At 36.4% G+C, this 20935-nt stretch overlaps 1 long non-coding RNA gene across 1 annotated transcript; it reads left to right on the top strand.

Annotated features, from left to right (window-relative positions):
* Positions 1-7484: 7484 nt before the first annotated feature.
* Positions 7485-11542, top strand: LOC140234322 (uncharacterized). Its single transcript, XR_011901615.1, has 4 exons — positions 7485-7609; positions 9417-9571; positions 9874-10005; positions 10831-11542. It is a non-coding gene; the product is annotated as an uncharacterized lncRNA (long non-coding RNA).
* The last annotated feature ends 9393 nt before the right edge of the window (positions 11543-20935 follow it).

Genomic DNA, 20935 nt, shown 5'->3' on the forward strand with positions numbered 1-20935 from the left:
CATATCTTCCTTATGCCATTATCAGGACACCCTATACAATTTATTGATCTATAGCTGGCGCTGTTCATCCTGTCGGTCTCGTGGGCCTTCTTTGCTTAGTGTCGGTCTCGTGAACCTCTTTTGCGTAATGTCGGTCTCGTGAGCCTTGTATGCGTAGCGTCGGTCTCGTGGGCCTTTTAAGTGTAGTGTCGGTCTCGTGGGCTTTATTTGCCTAGTGTCGGTCTCATGAACCTTTTGTGCGTAGTGTCGGTCTCGTGAGCCGTATAATTCCTGGGCTTTATTCGTGGGCTTTATTTACTCAGTGTCGAACTCGTGGGCTGTATAACCGGTGGGCTGTATGACTTGTGGGCTGTATGACTCGTGGGCTGTATGACTTGTGAGCTGTATAACTTGTGGGCTGTATGACTCGTGGGTGTCGGTCTCGTGACGTGCACCCGTCTATACAGTAATGGTTTATTGAGAAAATACATTTAGTGATATCTCCTTAAAATTACGGCTTTATTGCAAAATTCTTATATGGTAGGATGGATTGTGATGCAACTGAGTTATAGATATCCATTAAAATAATGTCATGGCTCGAACATTCCCAATGATAAACAGTACCTTAAAAGAGATATTGACTTCATGACTTTTCAAGCCTTTCCCATCAATGCGTGTCTACATGTAACGAATGTCGCGGGACCTTAAATATTTAAAAAGTCTATATGTACATGTTCCCTGATTCAAAATTCAATTTTATTTAATTCTTTGCGTTTTACTGTCCTTACATTTTGGGAGCGGGAGGTACAGGGAGAAAAATTAAGATGTATTGTAAATTTCAAAGGAGGTAAATTTGATTGATTAAGTAAGAAGGAAACTCAAGGGAAACATTTTTTTTTCAAATAAAGCGAACGAAACCTTTTATTTATTCACATCTATGCAGACATACATTCCTACATAATCATGAACATTTGTGTTCTCTATACAAAGCAAATGCAGTTTCTAACAGAATAAATCCCCAAATGCCCCACGTTTATAAAGAGTATGCAAATCTTCACGAAATACATTGTACTTCTGTACAAAGTAACTCATCGCAGTGGTCAATATTTCCCTTGATTATCAACACGGTCGTTGGGCACATGTGTAAAAATTATAGTTTAGGATTCAGTCAAAACTCGTCAATCCAAAGGAATGATATTACGAAAGTTCGTTATTCAAAGATTCGTTACTCCAAAGGCTTGCTTTTCCGAATATTCGCTATTCAAATTACAAACTTTTCCGAGTGTTCATTAATCCGAAAATAACATCAAGTTCGTTCTTCCGAAGGTTCGTTATCCAAAAGTGAGAAAAGGTGCGTTTTCCGATGTTTCGTTTAAAAGCATCTAATAAGGGTCGTTTGTCTGACGAGATCACCGGTGGGTGATCGACCGAAATGAGCTAAAGATTTGCCGACCGGTTACTGAGCAGACTGACTTTGGGAGTTGTGACCGTAGCTCAAGGCCGTTATATGGCAAATATTTAGGATCTTAAACACCTCAAACCCTTCTCACATCATATGCACGCAATAAAAGAAAAAGGAAAAGGAAGAGCCTTGAGCTATCTTATGATTCCAATCGCTACCACAAAATTAACAACCGCCGCTTTTTCTCACCAGAACGGACTCTAACCATATGCACCTTCATTAACATTCCTTCATAATATTATGAGCTGTATTGCAAAAAAAAAAAGAAAAAAAAAGACAGACGAACAAACCAATCACGTCAGTAAAGACACAAAACATCCCAGGCAAAGATAACTAAACAAAAATCTATCTACAAAAATTGAATCGTTATTCACCATTGTGCGTGATTCTTTCTTTTTCAAATCAGGATAATGGAGATCGGCTCATCTCTCCTCCGTGGTTAGAAAGGAAAATGAAATGCATTCTAAAATTTCATCAAAGCTGATAAATAAAATTCATCGATCTATACCATCGTTTCGGTGTTAAACTGAAAGCGGTAAAGAGATGAACGATATATGCATTAATCTAACTACTACTTACAGTCCAAAAACAAACAAAAATGTAAAAAGTCCAATCATTATTTCAGATTATCATTCTTTGCGATTATTATTTCTGCCACTTGACTTTAAAAGACTAACCGCCGAAAAGTGCGAGCAAAGTAATTTAATTGCATTACGTACTCTCATTATCAAAAAAAAAAATGAAACCTATTCTAACAAAAGTCATATAAACACTCGGAGATTTTTTCATGCGTTCTTGTAAATTACTATAAATCCTGCAAGAAATTAAAAATTTTCTGAAATTCATATTCAAATATGCGTTATGAAGACTTGCTGCATTTCCTAATAGTGAATACAAAACGTGAGAATTAAACAACAGTATTTGATTGGACAGATACCATGCCTTCATTATGAAATAATAAACATTTACCAACTCGTTGACAGCATCAGGTAGCTTTGATATACAGTGCACTTTGGGTTTCCATTTCATTTTATGTTTTCTTACAGTCCGGTATATCCCTATTCTTTTGTTTATCTCTCTTGTGCAACGAATTGCAGATGTTTTATTTTTTATGGGATACCGTTAAGACGTACTCTCATTCAGTTATGAGTACACACGGTAAAAATTCTTGTGCATGAGTCTAGGTGCGAAAGTTCTACCGTCATATATATATTTTACTTTAAAAAGTTAAAATTTGTAAAATTGGGTTTAAATTTCTAATCATTATTGAAACACCTTGAGAGTGGTTTGACCCATTTCTGAAAATAGGATGGTCCATTCCTTTTCTAATTCATCTTCATCTTTTAATTCTAAGTTCATACGTTCTTTACAAGTTCCTTACAAGCAAGTATAACCAGTACTGATAACCCCGTCAGCCCTCTGGACACGAAGCCATGATAGTAGTTTACCCCTTTTGTTTTATTACGCATTTAGTTATACAAGTTATCGATTGAGTGAAAGCAACAATCAGTAGAGCACATCCATAGCGAAGTTGAACAAAACCGGACAATCCTTTCAAAATTTATGAAATGTTAAAGGCCAACGCTGCAAGAGACTTCTACAGTTCATGACAACATTCATACCACTGAGTCACATTACCTCTGACGTTTGCACCCTTGATATTTCTACTATTGACACTTTTGCTTGTAGCATTTTAACCTTTGCTATTTTTATTCTGACATTATTACCTCAGACACTGCCCTTGAAAGTTTTACCTCTGATATATTTATGTTTCAACCTTTGACCTTTAAACCCAAATTTGACTTTGGGTTGGTGTTCTGCATTTTCTGCATCCGATAAAGATTGGTACAGACATCATAGATGGAGCACTATGTGATTATGTCATCTTCCCTTTTGACCTCCTAGGGTTGGTAAAAAAAAAAATGGAGCCCCATGGGATGACATATTTACCGTTTGCCTCCCACGAGGGTTTCTCTATAGCGAATGCAGCTCTAATCGTTAAACAGCATCGCACCCTACAACAATATCGATGGTGCCTACATTTGTAACAAGTTTTTAGAGAATTATTGGAAAATTGAGCAAAGAAAATGGGATTCCATCCAATGGAACCCCATTTTCTTTGCTCAATATTCCACTAATGAATAATATTCATTCTGGTCAGTTGTTTTGTGGTTTTGCTTTCTTTTTTTTTTTTGTTTCCGTAAGTTTTTAGAATGACACATCATTGTATCATCTTGTTATCAGAGATGTACAGGGCTTGGCAGGAAGAAACTTGGGATTCGTTGTATTATTCGCGGGAGGCAGTGCCCAGCAATATAGTTTACGCCCTACAGTATTTACGCCCTACAAAGACACCCGCCCGCCGTCTTCTGTCACTGTCTGTTCTCTCCTGAGGCTTTTCCTTATTTCTGAAAATGCCATTGTCTCCCTTATTTGAAGATATTTTTGAATTTTCACAACATAGACATAACAAAGGCTATTCTCGTTGCCTTTGCGTGCGACAAACCATCTTCACTTCCACTTCAGCTTTGGTCCATACAGTTCAAAGGTAAGGGTGGTGTTCGGGGTTATCTCTTTCACCTTGAAATGGACTCGTCTTGACCAGATTGGTTCCTCGAAATATCGAAAACCACAGAACTCATTCGTAATTACGAATTCCTGCAAACCAAGCAGAGTAAAACAAATACATGTTTAACATACACATCATTGACCATCTCTGCGAAACCACACTGTTAACAACACTACAAGACAGCAAAAGGAAGGGCCATATTTAATCAAGGGGTGAACATTCCCCTGGTTTGGCCTACTTGTAGTCGGGAAATACAAAGGCTTTAAAGGGAACCCAAACCCAAAGAGCAATGTGGACTGAGTGAAAGCAGCAACATTAGTAGAACACATCAGTGAAAGTTTGAGGAAAATCGGACAATCGATGCAAATGTTATGAATTTTTTAAGTTTTGGTGTTGGAACCGCTGGATGAGGAGACTACTGGAGGTCATGACGTATAAGTGGACAACAAAATAAAGAAAATGTAAAGAAAACTCCACCAAAAAAAAAATCACTTTCCTAGCATTATGTAACAGCACTTGACTAACCGCATTCAGAAAGCAGGGGAAATAATTGCTACCCTTAACAAATGTCAGTATCAAGTTGATGAAATGTGTAATTTTCATGAAAAATGATTTTTTTTTTTTTTTGGTGGAATTCTCGTTCTTTATGTTGTTGTCCTTTCATACGTCATAACCTCTAGTAGTCTCCTCATCCAGCGGTTCCAACACCAATACTTTAAAAATTCATTACTTTTGCATCGATTCTCCGATTTTCCTCAAATTTTTACTGATGTGTTCTACTAATGTTGCTGTTTTCACTCAATCCACATTGCTCCTTGGGTTTGCGTTCCCTTTAACAAGGATGCTGGCATGTTTAAGCTCATGATATCGTCATAGCAATGATTTCCACCCAAACTGAGACGTGCACTCAATGCTACTTTTATTTCTGGTTCTGGTTCACGTCAAAATGAACCAGGCCTATCAATGCCTATTCAATCTATATTTTTAGTTGTGTGAAATCAATGTCAATATGCAACTGCAGTACTTCAGCTTTTAGTTTAAGATACTTGCAAAGGAATGAGTACTAAACTACATTCCGAGAGTGCAAATGCAATGACTCGGTTGGATAGCTTTTACCAGGAAATAAACGGAAAGGTCAAGAGATAATAATAGTTGACAGATTGATGATGATTGATCAGTAAAACAAGAGGCTATGTGTTAAATGAATGAATACATGAATAAAGATTTTTTTTACCGCATTTCTCGAGAAGAATGAGTCCATGACGGGATGTACCTTTGAGAAATCATCGATGGAAAACACGCCCAGGATGACCCGCCCAAATGGTTTTAGAGACCTTAGTTCTACCAAAAAGGCAAACACTTGTGAGAGCATTGGAAGTTTAATCTGTATGGGAGAGAACACATTTGTGAAAACGATGAATGCTGTTGGAGGGAATGAATATTCAAACAGGTTTGAAATGCTGTGGTGTTATGAATATCTGGCAAAATAGTAATTTAAACCACGAGGAATCAATTTGGACTTTTTCTTTACTTTCCTAGCTGTTTTCAAACACGCACACACACACACACACACACACACACACACACACATTCACACCCATTACATGCCTTATGTAAGGAGCTTATGCATGTTACGTTTTCAATACCATCTTTTTCATCATCTTCAATTGAGGAAACTCAACAAACCCAACAGAGGGTGATCAAGTCTGATTGCTTTGATTGCCATCGAAATGCATTTTATCAGACACACATTAGCCCACACACACACACACACACGCACACACACACACACAAACATACACACATACACAATGATTGATTACCGAACTTAATTACCTTCGAAAGCTACGAAATTTTCCACAAAATATAGAAGAACACTTTAAGTACTGCAGGAATACCTGAAAAAATGGAGGGGTATCTGAAAAAATTGGTAACCATCCTGAAGGATGACCGCGTCTCCCAGCTGAGGGAGGGTGCTGCTGATCCGTCGGGATCGAAGCCATGAGGTGCATGTCTTCGATACTGCCATCCCCTACACCTAACGGTACCAGAGGAAAGTCACTACAAGACGGTTGGTCTCGAAAACCTGCCGCTGATGAGAAATACACAAAGGATAATCTCAAAGTTTTTCTTCATCCTGGCATAAGTCTGCATTTTGTTAGGATTAAATCCCGATGATAGTAGCTTGAACATTGTTACATAGTAAACTATTCGGCTTTTATGTGAAATTCCCACCCTAACAGACTGTGCATAAAACATATACACGCCACATTATTTACTGTACCATGTACAGTTATGAACATATTGTCTAGCAAGAGGGTAAAGAAACAGTCTACGTGTTTATGCGTGTTTGTTCTGGGAGACGGTCAAAAAAGTGTTAAAGTAAAAAAGGAGAGGGGGAAAATTTACGTGTTTCACATTTATATATTGCTATTACATCTAATGTTTTATCTAGATATTTATATATAGCATATTTATGAATGATTTATCATCTGGATTTGCAAGTTCCTCATACTTACCCTTATACTCTTCTAATGATTGACCACGTATTACTACGTTTTGTACATCCGAGCAGTCATGAGCAAGATCAATAGTTGGTAATATCTTTACCCGAATCTTTCTTGCTACAACGGATGGATAGACGACAGTATTTTGGTAATATTCACAGGTAGAAGCTATGTAATTCTGGTGGGAAATAGACACAAGAAGAAGAGACGAAAAGCAAAACTCAGTTTCAACCAAATCAGACATAAGTACATCTTTCTTTCCTTTTATTCTTATTTTATACGATCTTTTTTCACTGAACAAAGAAGTTTAAATATACCCTTTCAAATTATTTCGTCGTTCAAAGGTGAACTACATTCTATACAAACTCTTGTTTAGAATGGTCTAGTATTTCTCCTGCTTTGATTTGCCTTCACAGTGTATTCTACTGCGTATTTCCTTGTTCTGCCTTCTCAATTACCATTTCCTTTGATTAAAAGAAATATACGTTTATTCTCCTGGAGGGCATAAAAAGGTGAAAAAGAGCAACATGTATACATGCTTTGTCAAACAATTCTGAAACAAAAAAAAAAGAAATACATATTACTATAAAGTGAACGAGGCTGATTCTGATGGCAGGAAATTGTAAATAAGGTCTAAGCAAGTCAGCCAGAGGAAGAGCATCCTACTCTCTTAATTTCTAGGACTTAAATTTTAAATCTTTCTTACGACTTGAAATATTTTAAGTCTTTAAGACTTATTTTAGGTGGCTTCGATTAAAAGTTGAGTGTCGAAGCTGTTCGCAATCTAAATCTAACAAGGACTTAAACTTTCAGCCAATCAGATGACTTGTAAATGACGTCATGCGCTATCTTGAACCGCCTAAAACCGGAATTGGCGCTGGCCGTCACTTTGCTTCATGCGATGCTAGCGATAGCGTAGTCATACACACACGTTGTACATTCAGTGCACAGTCGACGTCTACTATACCATCGACCATTTGCAAACAAACGCTATTGACTCGAACAGTTGAGTTGGTCTTGAAGGCAGAAGTCATGCAGGCCGGAGTTTTTTGAGGGCATGATCTGACGGAAGCTTGACCAAGTTGCTTAAAGGTGAGCATATTACTGTATGAATGCTTAAGAATGTGTTTGATAACTCTGGGACTCAGTAACCAAAGATAAAAGATGTTAAGATGTGCACTAACCGCCCTACATTTTTGGCGAGTTTGAGCCTTGCCGCTGTATACAGCGCTGTCCATCCCTTTGAAAGCGCCAGTGCTAACGTTAGCTGTTCATGGCTAATGTGTCTATCCAAACATTGTAGCAAGTTACATGTAGGCTAACGTTATACTAGTATTGTGGGGGCTCTATCTCGGTGAAACTGCAAGTACAAGTGTAACAGGGACTCTTATAAAGCGCCCATTCTACCTATAGACCTAAATGATTTACGATTTTGGTGTCTTGACTGAAAGGTAAAGGTTATGGGCATAACGACAGGCTACTGTAGCGTAGGCCTAACTCAACTGTCGTCTAACACTGACTGAGTAACAGTAACAAGTTAGTGTCAGTTCACCCCTTCCTACACTCTTGTAAGGTTTAATTTATCAATTTCTACGTAGAAAGGCACAGTTCTAGGCCTTATCATGCCCTATGCTGTGATAAAATGTAGGGCATATGCTGTTAGATGGGTTTTATTTTTAATGTTGTGTTTATAGGCCACCAATAGTACGTAGACCCTATGGGCACTAATAAAATAGAACTGCGACCAGCCCAAACACGAAGCCCCCTGAGGCTATGTGATGAGCGCACCAGGGTTTAGGGCGCCAATGTTGCAATGCCAGAGCAGTGGAGTCAAGCTCTGAACTGTAAAAACTTCTATCGCATGGGCCATATTGGCTGACATCACCAATTTCCATTGACTCCCATATTAAAATAGGGGGTCTACAATTAATAAACAGTTTCTGTTCCATTGCATGACTAGGTCTACTGAGTCTGATGTCACAATAAACAATTACCTTTGGCGTGTGCACTCAACACTCTTACTATCAAGCGTGCATCATGTCACTCATTTTACTGGAATAATCAACTTCAATGCTACTTGCACTCGGCTGCGTACATGTGATTGTGCTACTGATTTGCATTCCATGAAAATACTTCTACTATTATTACTACCACTCAGTAGTAGGCCTGGACACCTAGGCCTTATGGTTGCCATTTCTGCACTGAATTCATGACTCTTTCTTGAACTAGTACGTCTCTTAGTGTTATTGTTGAAGGCGTTGTATGAAACAAATAATGTATGGGATTAACTCGTGCAATGGAACAAGATTTCGCACCTGGATAAAGACATTCTACTCCAGTCTTTCTCTTTGTAGCATAATCAATGTGGTGATCTGTGTTTGAGTAGAAGGATCTAGACTTAAAAATTCTACAGATCTACACTTCTGGCCGAGATGTATGCTTTAAGCATCACATACACCAGTGAGAGAATGTAGTGAAGTTTTACAATATATGAGGCTTTTTTTTTTATTTTTTACTTTTGATATTTTTTAAGATAAAGGGAATGCAAATTACCTGTTATTTGTATAATTTGTACTCCAAGAAGTACTCTGTCAGGACTATCCCTTCTTGGTGTTTAGATATGCAAGACATCCCTGGTATTTCTAAAAATTGATTTTAACGATAACATCTGAAACAAAAATCAGAGATATCGGTCTCATTTTTTCCTCCAGCATGAAATACAACCCTCGAGACCAATAAGAAATAATTAATTACATAAAAATCTAACAATGTGGCTATGGCGACCGTTTATACCCCCGAAGCATATTTGTTTTCTTCCTTTTTTTTTGTCAAGCGTTTCTGTTTTTCATTTTCCACTTCCTTATCACTGATATTTCACAGTTTTTGTGTTTATTTTCAGATCAATGCGGACTTTGCCCAGTTGTACCGAGAAAAGTGCAGGAGATGGTGAACAGATGGGGGCCATTTTACGTCAATAGAATCTTGCACTTGCCAAGCGAAACTACCCTTAGTTGCAAGACATCGTAAGAAGATGTGAAGACATGGATGGAGACAGTAAGTCCTTCCGCCAATCCTCATAGATCTTGTGGCATTGATTATAATTACTGGAACAATTTCTGTCCAAAGTGTAAGAGTAAAACTTACTCATTTGTTTATGCTTCATTGCTATTACACCTTTCAGGAAAGTGAATGTGTACGAGTTTGCTCTTCATAGACTGATATTGATAATAAGTCGAAAACTGAATGTTAGGGATTGTCAGAGCTTATACAATACGTCATATCTAATATGTTAAAGAGAATGTGTGAAATACTTAAAGTTGAAAAAAAAATATTTTGTATTGTGTTCCATTCTATAGGAATTTTGTGGAATGTCACTACTTGCAGCGATGCTTCACAGACCCAACATCCCCATGTACAAGAAAGGGAGAGGACCTCTCATGCTCCCGAGGGATGCCCAGCAGTACCTGGTGCAGAATGACTATGTGCCTGTAAGTACAGTATATGCTTAATGTTTATAGACTTGAAATCAGTTTATGATCAAATCATTGAGCTTCCAATTTTGAGAATTATCAATATGCATGTTTCATTGGGCTTTTAAGTACCAGCTCATGTTTAGAGAAGAATATTTTAGCTTCGTATCTTACAAAGCAAGACTCGTGTAGAATCTGCAAGTACTCAGTAACAGGTGGAATTTAAAAATCTGAATTTCTCATGCTGTCGTGAGAAATGCAAAGTTTTCTTCTCTGATATATCAGTGTTTTTGAAGCGATTCTTCTCAAACAAACTTTAGAACATTCAGCAATGAGTATTGTGTAGGGGTATCTACCGTGTTTTGACAGTTTTCTTTTAAATTCATTAAATTACGGATTAGAAATGCATGCTGACTTCTATTGATTTGTAATAATATGTATATCAAATATCTTATGAGTCTGGAACATGTAAATATCAAGTAGGCCCCACCCCGATGATGGCAAAAAGTAATCTGATTTCTGGGAATTTTTTTCAAGGCTTTGAGGTTTACCAGATGAGACAAAATGTTTTAAAATAATATGTTCTGAAATATATCAGAAATATTTACTTGTACATCACAAACTAAAAGTTATGTGATGAATATTGTATTTAAGATCAATATGTAAAATTATATTTTAATATTTTTTCCCTCCAGAGTGCCCTCTCACTGAGAACTTAACTTCCCTCTATGTAATGCAAAGTTTATTTGATAATAATTGTAGTCTTTGTCCTTTGCTCAAAAGATTCAAGTGAAATTTAGTTCGAAATATCAGTAGTGCTATACATGTTTAATCTCTTTTCAGGTAGGAACCAATGTTCATGGCATTGCTGATGCAGAGACTCCAACCCCAGCCCCAAGCATCTTCTGATCTGGAGATTCTCCCACCTGAAAGCCCTAGCAAACGGGAAACGTCAAGTTGATCCGCGCCAAACGTATACATCACGAGCGAGAAGCGCGAAGTTCAGTGATGCTAAAGATGCCACCTTCAGCCAGCCCTGCTTAGTCAGATAAGGGAGTGACTAGACGTACATCCAGTATTTTCTCATCCTGGACGAGACCATACTAAGTCCAGGCTGGAGATGACCAGAAGCAAGAATTTGACAGACTCTTTAAAGCCCACTGTGTCTTCATCGTCAAATATGCTTGGGTGCTTGAAGCATTCTTTGATTTTGTGGCGGCATATTCATGTACTACTACAATCCCAAGTGAGGGCTTCGTTCTGGGCATTAGCCACGAACTTCAAGAACACGTCAGTGTATGATGCTAGTAAGATTTTCCGACATTGTGCCACAAACTCATGCACACAAGAAGCATATCTGACTTGCCCTGATGTGCAGCAAAGTTTTCTTAATTTTCGGTGAATTCTTAAATCAAAGTAACACAGGTAAAATGCTGCAATATTTCCTTTGAAGATACTATCATGCATAATGTTTGACTCATGGATATTGAGTTATGTTATGTGTGCCTCACTTTTCCATTTATATTGAGCTACAAATCCATGCACACAAGAAGCATATCTGTCATGCCCTGGTTGTAGTAAAGTTTCCTTGTAATTTTTTTTTTTGTGTGCATTTTTAAATGAAAATAACACAATAAGGAAAGTTCATGCCGCAATGTTACCTTTAGAGGTACTATCATGTATGTGTGTGCCTCACTTTTGCATTTGCATTGCTACGTGAACATTTAAACAATATTTCAAGTTTTTATACACGTCCAGTTTCAATATATTTATTGTTCATCTTTGGCTTGTTTTCTGTATATCATGTCTGGTTGATGATGAAAAAAAAAGTAATGCCAGATCCGCATTGATTTAAATTGAAAGAAGAAAGTTTTAAGTTCCCCTGAACACTTTTGTAATTATTCAAAGATTACCTAATTTTCATCACTCCCACAGTGTTGTTGAGCCATTGTCCATCACATTTATTGAGCGCTGATTTGTTGCTATTTTCATTATGACGTTGTGGCTAAACACTTTAATATGAAACTCTCTATTTACTCTGAAATTTGGCACACCTGACCACTATGGTACGTAGATGTGCAAACTTAACCTTTTGTCATTGTTGATCATTGTGTTGCCATGGTAACAACATAGTTTGAATGAAAATCGTACAAAAATATTTTGGATTCAGGTAACTCCCTCAGTCTTTGAGCATTTCGCTTGAAATTTGGCACATGCAACCATTGTAGTTCAGAAATATGCAAACTTCATATTTCATCATTGTTAAACAATGTGTTGCCATAGTAACGGTGCATTTTCAATGAAAATCATACAAACATCAGAGCATTTTGGCTTCAAATTTGGTACATGTTACCTCTGCATTACCTAGATGTGCAAAAAATCTTTTGTCAGTGTGGAAAATGTGTTGCCATGGTAACAGTATATTTTGCATGAAAATGATACAGTAATGTGAATTCAACTAAACCCCTCACCCTTTTAGCATTTAGCTTGAAATTTGGCACATATGACGGCTATGATATAGGGCCTTTAGTTGTGCAAACTTCATTTTTTTTTCTTAATGTCCAACATTGTGTTGCCATGGTTACACAATTTTTAGTAAAATTAAAAACCATAGAAATCGTCAGTTTATTTATCTTGCTCACTCAGTTTTTGAGCACTTGATTTGAGAGGTGGAACAGTGCATTGCCATGGTAATTTTTTTCTTTATTAAAAAGTAAGAAAAAATAATCCTGGTTGAGCTAATTCCCTCAGTTGTGGGTGGGGGTATATTAATCACAATGAGTGATAATTCTAGTTAAAAATTCAGATTGCATCACTTCAACATAGTGCTTTGTTACGAGATATGACATCAAAGTAATTAAGAAACTAGTGGTCCATCTCACTTGAACAGTCTCTTGAGATGGTTCCCTGTCATCAGTTGAGATGGATTCTTAAATATCAATAGATTAAGCAGGAATTTGTATATTCTTTTGTCAAACATTTTGTCTACCAAAATGCAGTATGGAAATGTACTTATGTAAATCCATTTCAGACAATCGATATTCAAGGAATTTTAGAAGTAAGTTTAGAATGTTAATTGTTATTTGAGCTTCTTAATGTTTTAAGGTGAATTTACTTCAGAGTTTACATAGATCTTGCTCCCTACTGTTGTATGTAATACAGTTTGGATTCAATTGTAAATTTTCTCTACGGAATAGTGGAAAAATTAGGAAAGTCTGGTAAGAAATAAGGAAATGTAACACGTTTTCAGAAAACATGAATATGCAAATACATGCAGGTGAAAAGTGTAAAAATATTTTGAAGGAATGACATCATCAATTCCCTCATTTGGACGTTCATAAAGACTGGACAAGATCTGTTTTCTGGAAATGTGTGAAATTGAAAAGAGGCATATCTTCCTTATTTCGTAGCTGATTTTCATAGTCTTTACACCATTCTGTGTAGGGAAATTTCTTCTCTTGATTACACTAATTTTGGCCTTTACTTCCCTCTTGATTAAATTTATACTATGCATCATTCCAAAAAATCAAATAATTCTTTAAATTGCATGCATGGGACGTACAAATCGTGTAAATCTAAACGTCAACTTAATGGAGGCTGTATTGTTTATTACACAGCATCATTTCTAAAATTTAAGTTATTAGAATTCATTATGATATAATCTTATATTTGTTCATAGTTTCCATCTTACGACTTAACGATGCTCACCAGGGAAAGAAATACATAAAATGAAAGTGAATCGAGTCGTATGGAGTCATCTTGCAAGATTAAAAAAAAAAAACGTGAAAAAAGTAATCTATTTGGCAATGAAGGTTCCAGTCGTCTAGTAACTTGTTTACAGAACACAGTGAAAAAAGCATCAGTAACATGAATGTGAAGATGTGACCATCTGAGACTATTGCAAAATATGCTCTGTTTTCATCATGTCGTATTTCATTTTTTCTGGAGCCTACATGTGTATGACAATCATCTCTATATTTTGTAACTTATCGATGTTTGTGAAAATGCATCAGTTTGATTTTGTTAAAATAAATAGACCTTTACATGTGAAGAAAGTGCATCAACTGGCTGTCATTTTCAGTAGTCTGATTTTAAATCCATGATGGATTTATTTGAAATAAATCCAAGGAAGGCTTAAAATAAGTCTTTTGTCGTTTAAATCCAAGCTGGATTTATTCTAAAAACAAGTCTAAGAAAGATTTAAATGTAATCTAATAAGACTTAAAAAATAAATCCTATAGACTTGAAATTTAAGTCGAACATAGACTTAAATTTTTAAATCCTAGCTAAGACTTACTTTTAAGTCCTAAGGTTCTGTCCGTATCTACAGTCCGCTAGGACTTAAAGAAATAAATCCTTAGGACTTAAAAATAAATCCTAGAAATTAAGAGAGTAATGATCAAAAATAATGTACAGCGCAATCAATATGTACCTTGGAAATTATCTCAATGAATATTTCTTCATTATTTTTTTGTTGATGAAAAAGATGATTGTTCCAGCAGTAACAAATAATACTTAAATGGCAAAGTTTAACTGAAATAAGTTGATTGATAGCATGTCTGCTTTATCATATATTATATGCAATGCCCTACCTCAATGAAAGCTTTTCGAGATATATCCCTCTTATATAAAATACCGAAAACTTTCACAATCTCTCACTAGGTTTTTCACTGATCGTACGGCTTTCAATGGCTGCACATAAATTATAATACGTTCATTCTAATGATATCTTATGGAGATGTTTTATTGCAACTAAGAAAAAAAATTGTCCTTGGACGACTTAAATAAAATACTGATTTGATTTGATTTGATTTGATTTGATTTGATTTGATTTGATTTATTCACAAAATGCATATATACATTCATTATATTACTTACAAATATGCACATAGTTTGTACACGAAATATGTTATTATACATTTTGTGTGGATCGTCATAAGCTATGAAAACTTGACTGGGACGTCCAGTATGAATAACGGACACATATTAATATGTACATAAACATCTTTTAAAAAAAAGTGTATTACGCGCGTTCAATTTATTCATACATAGGGAAATGAGAGAAGGAGAGAGAAAGACAGAGAAAGAGAGAGAAAAGGATAGAGAGGAAGAAATAAGAAGAGGGGTACTCTACATCATGGTGGTTAAAGGTATACAAGATTGACAATTCTGGTAAACATAGAAAGACTCGCTGCTATTATGTACGTGATGTACGTATGACAAAATAAACCTGTGAACCTTGGGCGAGAGAGCAGGCAAGAACCATGCAAATGGTATATACTGATGACTCAGTGCTTTGAATGATAGCCATGATAAAAAAATCATTGGCATAAATGTTTGGGAAGAATTCCAACTCACAACTTCCTTAATCTTGCTGAACCGGTGTCTAACAATTACGATATTTTTTATCATTCTCATTAAACAAAAACATGGATATAATCTATGGGTTTTTTTTTCGATAAAGGGTAATGCAAATGCATCCTCATTATGTATATGGGAAAATTACCTATGAGACAAAGAAAGCTTGTAAAATCAAATGTTATCACAAACATCGTTTAGGGTTTTTTTTTCCCTTTAATTTGTTTACCTTTGATATAGGGTCACGTATGTCGCGCCAAGTGCCAACTTCGTCGTCGTAACTAACGACAAAAAATCCTGTGCTCACGTTTACCCGCAGTCCCATTACAAGGTATGGAGAACCGAGTTCGACGATAAGCATCATGGTTTCTTGAGACAGAACGGGGTTGAAATACACGCATGAAAACCCCGGGGTGAAAGGAACAGGATTGCACTCTTCTCTTGTCCCGGTACTGAACCAACCGTAGGAACTGACCCGACAAGAAAAGATGGTGGTGTTACGGACGTAGGTTGCCTCTTGCACAAATTCATGGCAGTGGGGTCCTGTCAACAAAGAGAGAAATTATAAAAATACTCATACAAATACCTATTGCCATTGTATATTTTAGATACGGCAAAGGCTTTTCACTGTGTGGAAACACGTGTATTTATTTAAAGTTCTAGAAAAGTTCAATATTGGCATTTTTTTAATATAATCAAGGGGATTTTGTAAAAACAGACAGAGTTATGTAAATGAACAATGGATATTTATACCCTTCTATCAAATTGAAAAGAGACATTTTTTGATGGCTGTCCTATCTCCCCTATGTTTTTTTTTTTTGGGGGGGGGGTTTGTTGTTTTTTTTTTTAGCAATTGAAGTTCTTGAGATTTCAATTTATAGTTCAAATAGCCAAATAGAAGGCATTGGAATTGGTAACACGGAACACAAGGTCAGCATGCTTGCTGATGATGCTGACAACACGTTTTCTAAATGGTAATAATACCTCTTTTGAAGCTTTATTTGCTTTGACGGATAATTCTGCTGGAATTTCTGGCTGTAAAATTAATTTGCCTTAAATTGAGAGTGTCTGGCTTGGGTTAGTGACAAAAGCTTTATTTGGAAAGACTCCTCCTTTTCTTGTCTGGGGTTAAGTTTCCTCCTAATTTGGACACTTTCTATGATCTTAATTTCAATATTGAATAAACTCTGTTCAACAATCTCTTAATTGCTGGCGTAAAAGAGGTTTATCCTTATTTAGGTAGGTAACTCGGTAAACTAACACCTCGTCTACAACCACACTGTCCACTGTTCACATAGTCTAATGCCATCTCGTCTGTAACGAACCTTCGGAATAACAAGCTTTGTGTCATTTTCGGATTAACGAACCTTCGGAATAACGAACCTTATTTCATTTTCGGATTAATGAATCTTCGGAATAACAAACCTTATCACATTTTCGGATTAACGAACCTTCGGAATAACGAATCTTCGGAATAACGAACTTTAACCGTATTTATAAGCGTCCTTGAAAATGTGCATCAAAACGGACGCTGTTCATCCGTAACGATCGACTCCAATCGAGATCCTTTGTTTGTATGTGTACTTTATACGTATCGACATTTTGCTACGGGGATTTTCCGAACATACCCGAGCCAGGACAGCCAATCAACTCCACGGATATTCTTGTTGGTCTCCTTTTTGGGTCCACGTCCATCTTCTTATCTTCCTGTTTATTTATTTATTTATCTATCTATGTATCTATCTATCAGTCTATCTATTCAGTCATTTATTCATTCATTCATACATTTATATATATTTTTTTCATTTATTTATTTATTCGTTTATCTATTTATCTACTTTCTTATTCATTTCATATAAGTATTTATTCAGTTTTGTCTAAGGGGAAATCCAGTCCAAATATAAGGTAATCTGATTTTTTTTTTTAAAGTTCAATGGTAAAAATTTGACTGCAATGTAAAATAAGGAAGTTATGGCATTTTGAAATTTTGCTAATTTCTGCAAAACAGTTCTTGTTGAGTGGATAATATTATGAATATGTAAATGTGTATGTCCCTTTCATGCAGTTCTGCCAAGTATAGTTGTCAAAAATTTAGTCTTAACCACAAACCAAGTTCTAAAAGACTCTGCAAAGTTGACAATTCAGAAAAAAAAAACACTTCTGGGCCAAAGGCCCTAAAAAGAATATCAATATCTTTGTTAACATCAGACAGACAACACCAAGTAACTCAATTTCTTTCCAAGCCCTGGCTACTGAGATATCTAGCAGATTTTTGGTCCATGTTAATTTCTGAGCAAGGGCAAACGAACGTACATCAACCATTTTGAGACTACAAAAGTATAAGCATTGCAGAAGAATGTGCGTTTAACCCTGCCTCCTCTCCAAATAATTAAAGAATAGTTTATCAATTTCCTTTAAAAATTTCACGAATATCAATACAAAGATTTGATAATAAGTACAAAAAATTGTGGTAAAACTAAAGTTTTGAGTTACCGGTTTATAGTGACCTCGTCTACAGCTCTGTCTATTTGCCAATTGGTCTACTGGCAAATCGTCTATTACCGATTCGTCTAATGCCCATTTGGTCTACAACTTGTTTTGTCTGGTACACATTATTGTCTAATAGTCACTTTGCCCGCTACCCGTACTGTCTAATACCCAACTCGTCTAAGGAGCATTTCGTCTACTGAGCACTTGATCTAATAGCCAAGTCGTCTATACTCACAATGTCTACTTGTCATGTCGTCTGATATCCATTTCACCTACTGCCACTTTGTCTACTCCCACCTCGTCTACAAGTCATCTCGTCTACATTCACTTTGTCTAGTTATCATATCGTCCAACCCTTAGTTCGTCTATGCCCTACATGGTCTACACCCAACTGGTCTACATACACCCAACTGGTCTACACCCAACTGGTCTATACCCAGTTGGTCTACTCCCAACTGGTTTACTCCCATCTGGTCTACTCCAAACTCGTTATAGCTATATATTGTACATCAATCATATTTCCTGTATATATGTTTCAACCTTTTTTGTGCATTATTTTAAGACATGGCATTTAACCGTTTGCATGCATCAGTATGTGGTAGACAGAACAAAGAATACTGATAATGTAGTCTAATGTGTGCCTTTTCATTTTTACCATACTTATTTCTGTGTATCAAAGGTGAATGGATGGAGTGTTGAAGTTTGGACATAATTTATAAATGCTGCTTGGTTGCTTCTGATATAAATTACACATCCAGCACAAATGTAACACAGCACGTTTTTCACAGTGTGACATTATTTTTTTGATAAAAAGTATTAAAATTGTCATAATTAGAACAAAAAATTTAAACCAAATGGGGCACTATGAGTGTTAAACTTATTTCAGTGGGAAAGGAAACTGGATGAAGTAGACTTAAGTAAGGAGTTTGGAGTAGACAAAAAACAACAACAACTATATAACAAGTAGACCAGTTGGGAGTAGACCAGTTGGGTGTAGACCAGTTGGGTATAGACCAGTTGGGACTAGACCAGTTGGGAGTAGACGAGTTGGGTGTAGACCAGTCGGGAGTAGACTAACTGGTTATTAGACTAATTGAGTATTAGACAAGGTGGATGTAGACCGACTGGCTATTAAACAAACTGAGCTGTAGACTACTTCATTCATAGATCTAATGATTAATAGACGAAATGGTCAATAGACATAGTGGGAGTTAGACGAAATGTGACTTAGACAAATTAAATGAGACGATAAACGAGCCTTCAGAATAGGGAACCCTATTTTATTTTCGGATTAACTAACTTCGAAATAACGAACCTTCGGAATAACGCCACAAATGTTCGGATTAACAAAACCCTTTTTCATTTTCGGATTAACGAACCTCTATAGGTATAGGGAATTTGTGTGTTTCGGATTAGCGAACCTTCGGAATAACGAACAGCACCTATAAATACACACACTCGTGAAAAAAAGAAAGAAAGTAAACACCTATTCAAGTTTATATTCTTTTAGATATTTGGCTAAAGTTAATGTATTGATATCATATGAAAGGTGATGTGACTGGCTATCAACCTGTACAAAAGAAAAACTTAACGCATGAGTGAGCGCCTTTATATTTCGCCTCCAAGGCACAAAAATAAAAACTCAGGAAATGAACAGGTTGTCATTCATTCATAAGTGCTCTTCCATGTAACAATAAGAACAAAAGACAAAGGCAGAAAGTAATCTGTGATCTCTATGATATTCCTTCAAGCCCAGAAGATCAATAAAGGCTAAAGAATGATGGAGGAAAATGAAGAACCTTCTGTCAAGTCCAATTTCAAATGAAATGAGAAAAGAAGCAATATCAACAAAAATGGTAGGAATTTGAATTGGTTGTTCAAGAATTTGTCCCATAAATTCTTAAATTACAGAATAAAAAATTGAAATAATGATATTCTATTCATCTAATCATCTTGGTCATGAAGACCCCGAATGGAGTCACCCATACCCAATTCATGACTCTGAAATGGGTCATATCTGACCCCATTCCTTGCCATTTCTGACCCGGAACGGTGTGTGACCCCAACGGACCCAGTTCCGGGTCAGTTCTGACTCGGATGTTTTAAGAGTGTGTAACATTCAGTTTACAGTCTAGCTCTCGATTCATCTCACCTCTTATGAGAATAGTGGAAACGGATGGACACATGGGATCGGGTTTTACATAGTCGAATAGCAAGCTGAACTCACGAAGGATGAACGCTGACGACGTGAAGAAGGCCGTTCCGATATTTCCATGAGGTAGGATGAAGTTCTGCCATAGATAAGTAAACGATCTTACAAAAAACAGCTTTAAATGTACTAAGTATCGTATAGTTCTGGTTGAGACCTAACTTCAAGTTATGAATATTTTTGGTGAGATGATTAGAAACCTCTATATGAAAAAAAGAAAAAGCATATATTTCCAAGAGGGGCTCAACGTTATTTGATTTTAAAAATGGCTTAAAATGGATAGGATATTCAAAACACAGCAATCCTAATAAAAGATGGGACCCATCGTTTATTAGGATCACCTTGTTTTACTTTGTTTATGGATTTCTCACCCATTCCAACCCGATTTTCATCTCATAAACCCTAAATTCCTCTTAGAATGTATTTTTCATGAGTGGTTTCTTGGTAACTCGCAAAAAGCTAAAAGCCCATTCCTCGTCACCACCAATACTATACCATCCATTTAAGTATGTGCAGAGAAGGAAAACAACATTACGTTCAGGGTCAGAAACACACACACGCTGACACATACAGACACACACAAGAACAGAAATTGGAGTAAAAAATGAGTGATTTTTCTCAATTTCGACCACAAACCAAATAAAAGCAGCATTACACTCTCAAAAATTGATACTATTCTTTTTCTTCTTCTTTTTTTGATAGTGCATAAAGGTTTGGCACAGCAGGTCAAAGGGAGAGGTGACAAACGCCCTGGAGAGTTGGGAAACAGGAGGATGGAGGGGAAGGAAACCTAGATAAAAATGCCAAATATTTTATATGATTATACCAACAGTCCCATTCTTGGAAAAAAAAAAGAACTTCTTGTTGGTTCTTTGTGGTTGGTGTAGACAC

This window comes from Diadema setosum, chromosome 10 (genome assembly GCF_964275005.1).
Source record: "Diadema setosum chromosome 10, eeDiaSeto1, whole genome shotgun sequence".
In the NCBI taxonomy this organism is placed as follows: Eukaryota; Metazoa; Echinodermata; class Echinoidea; order Diadematoida; family Diadematidae; genus Diadema; species Diadema setosum.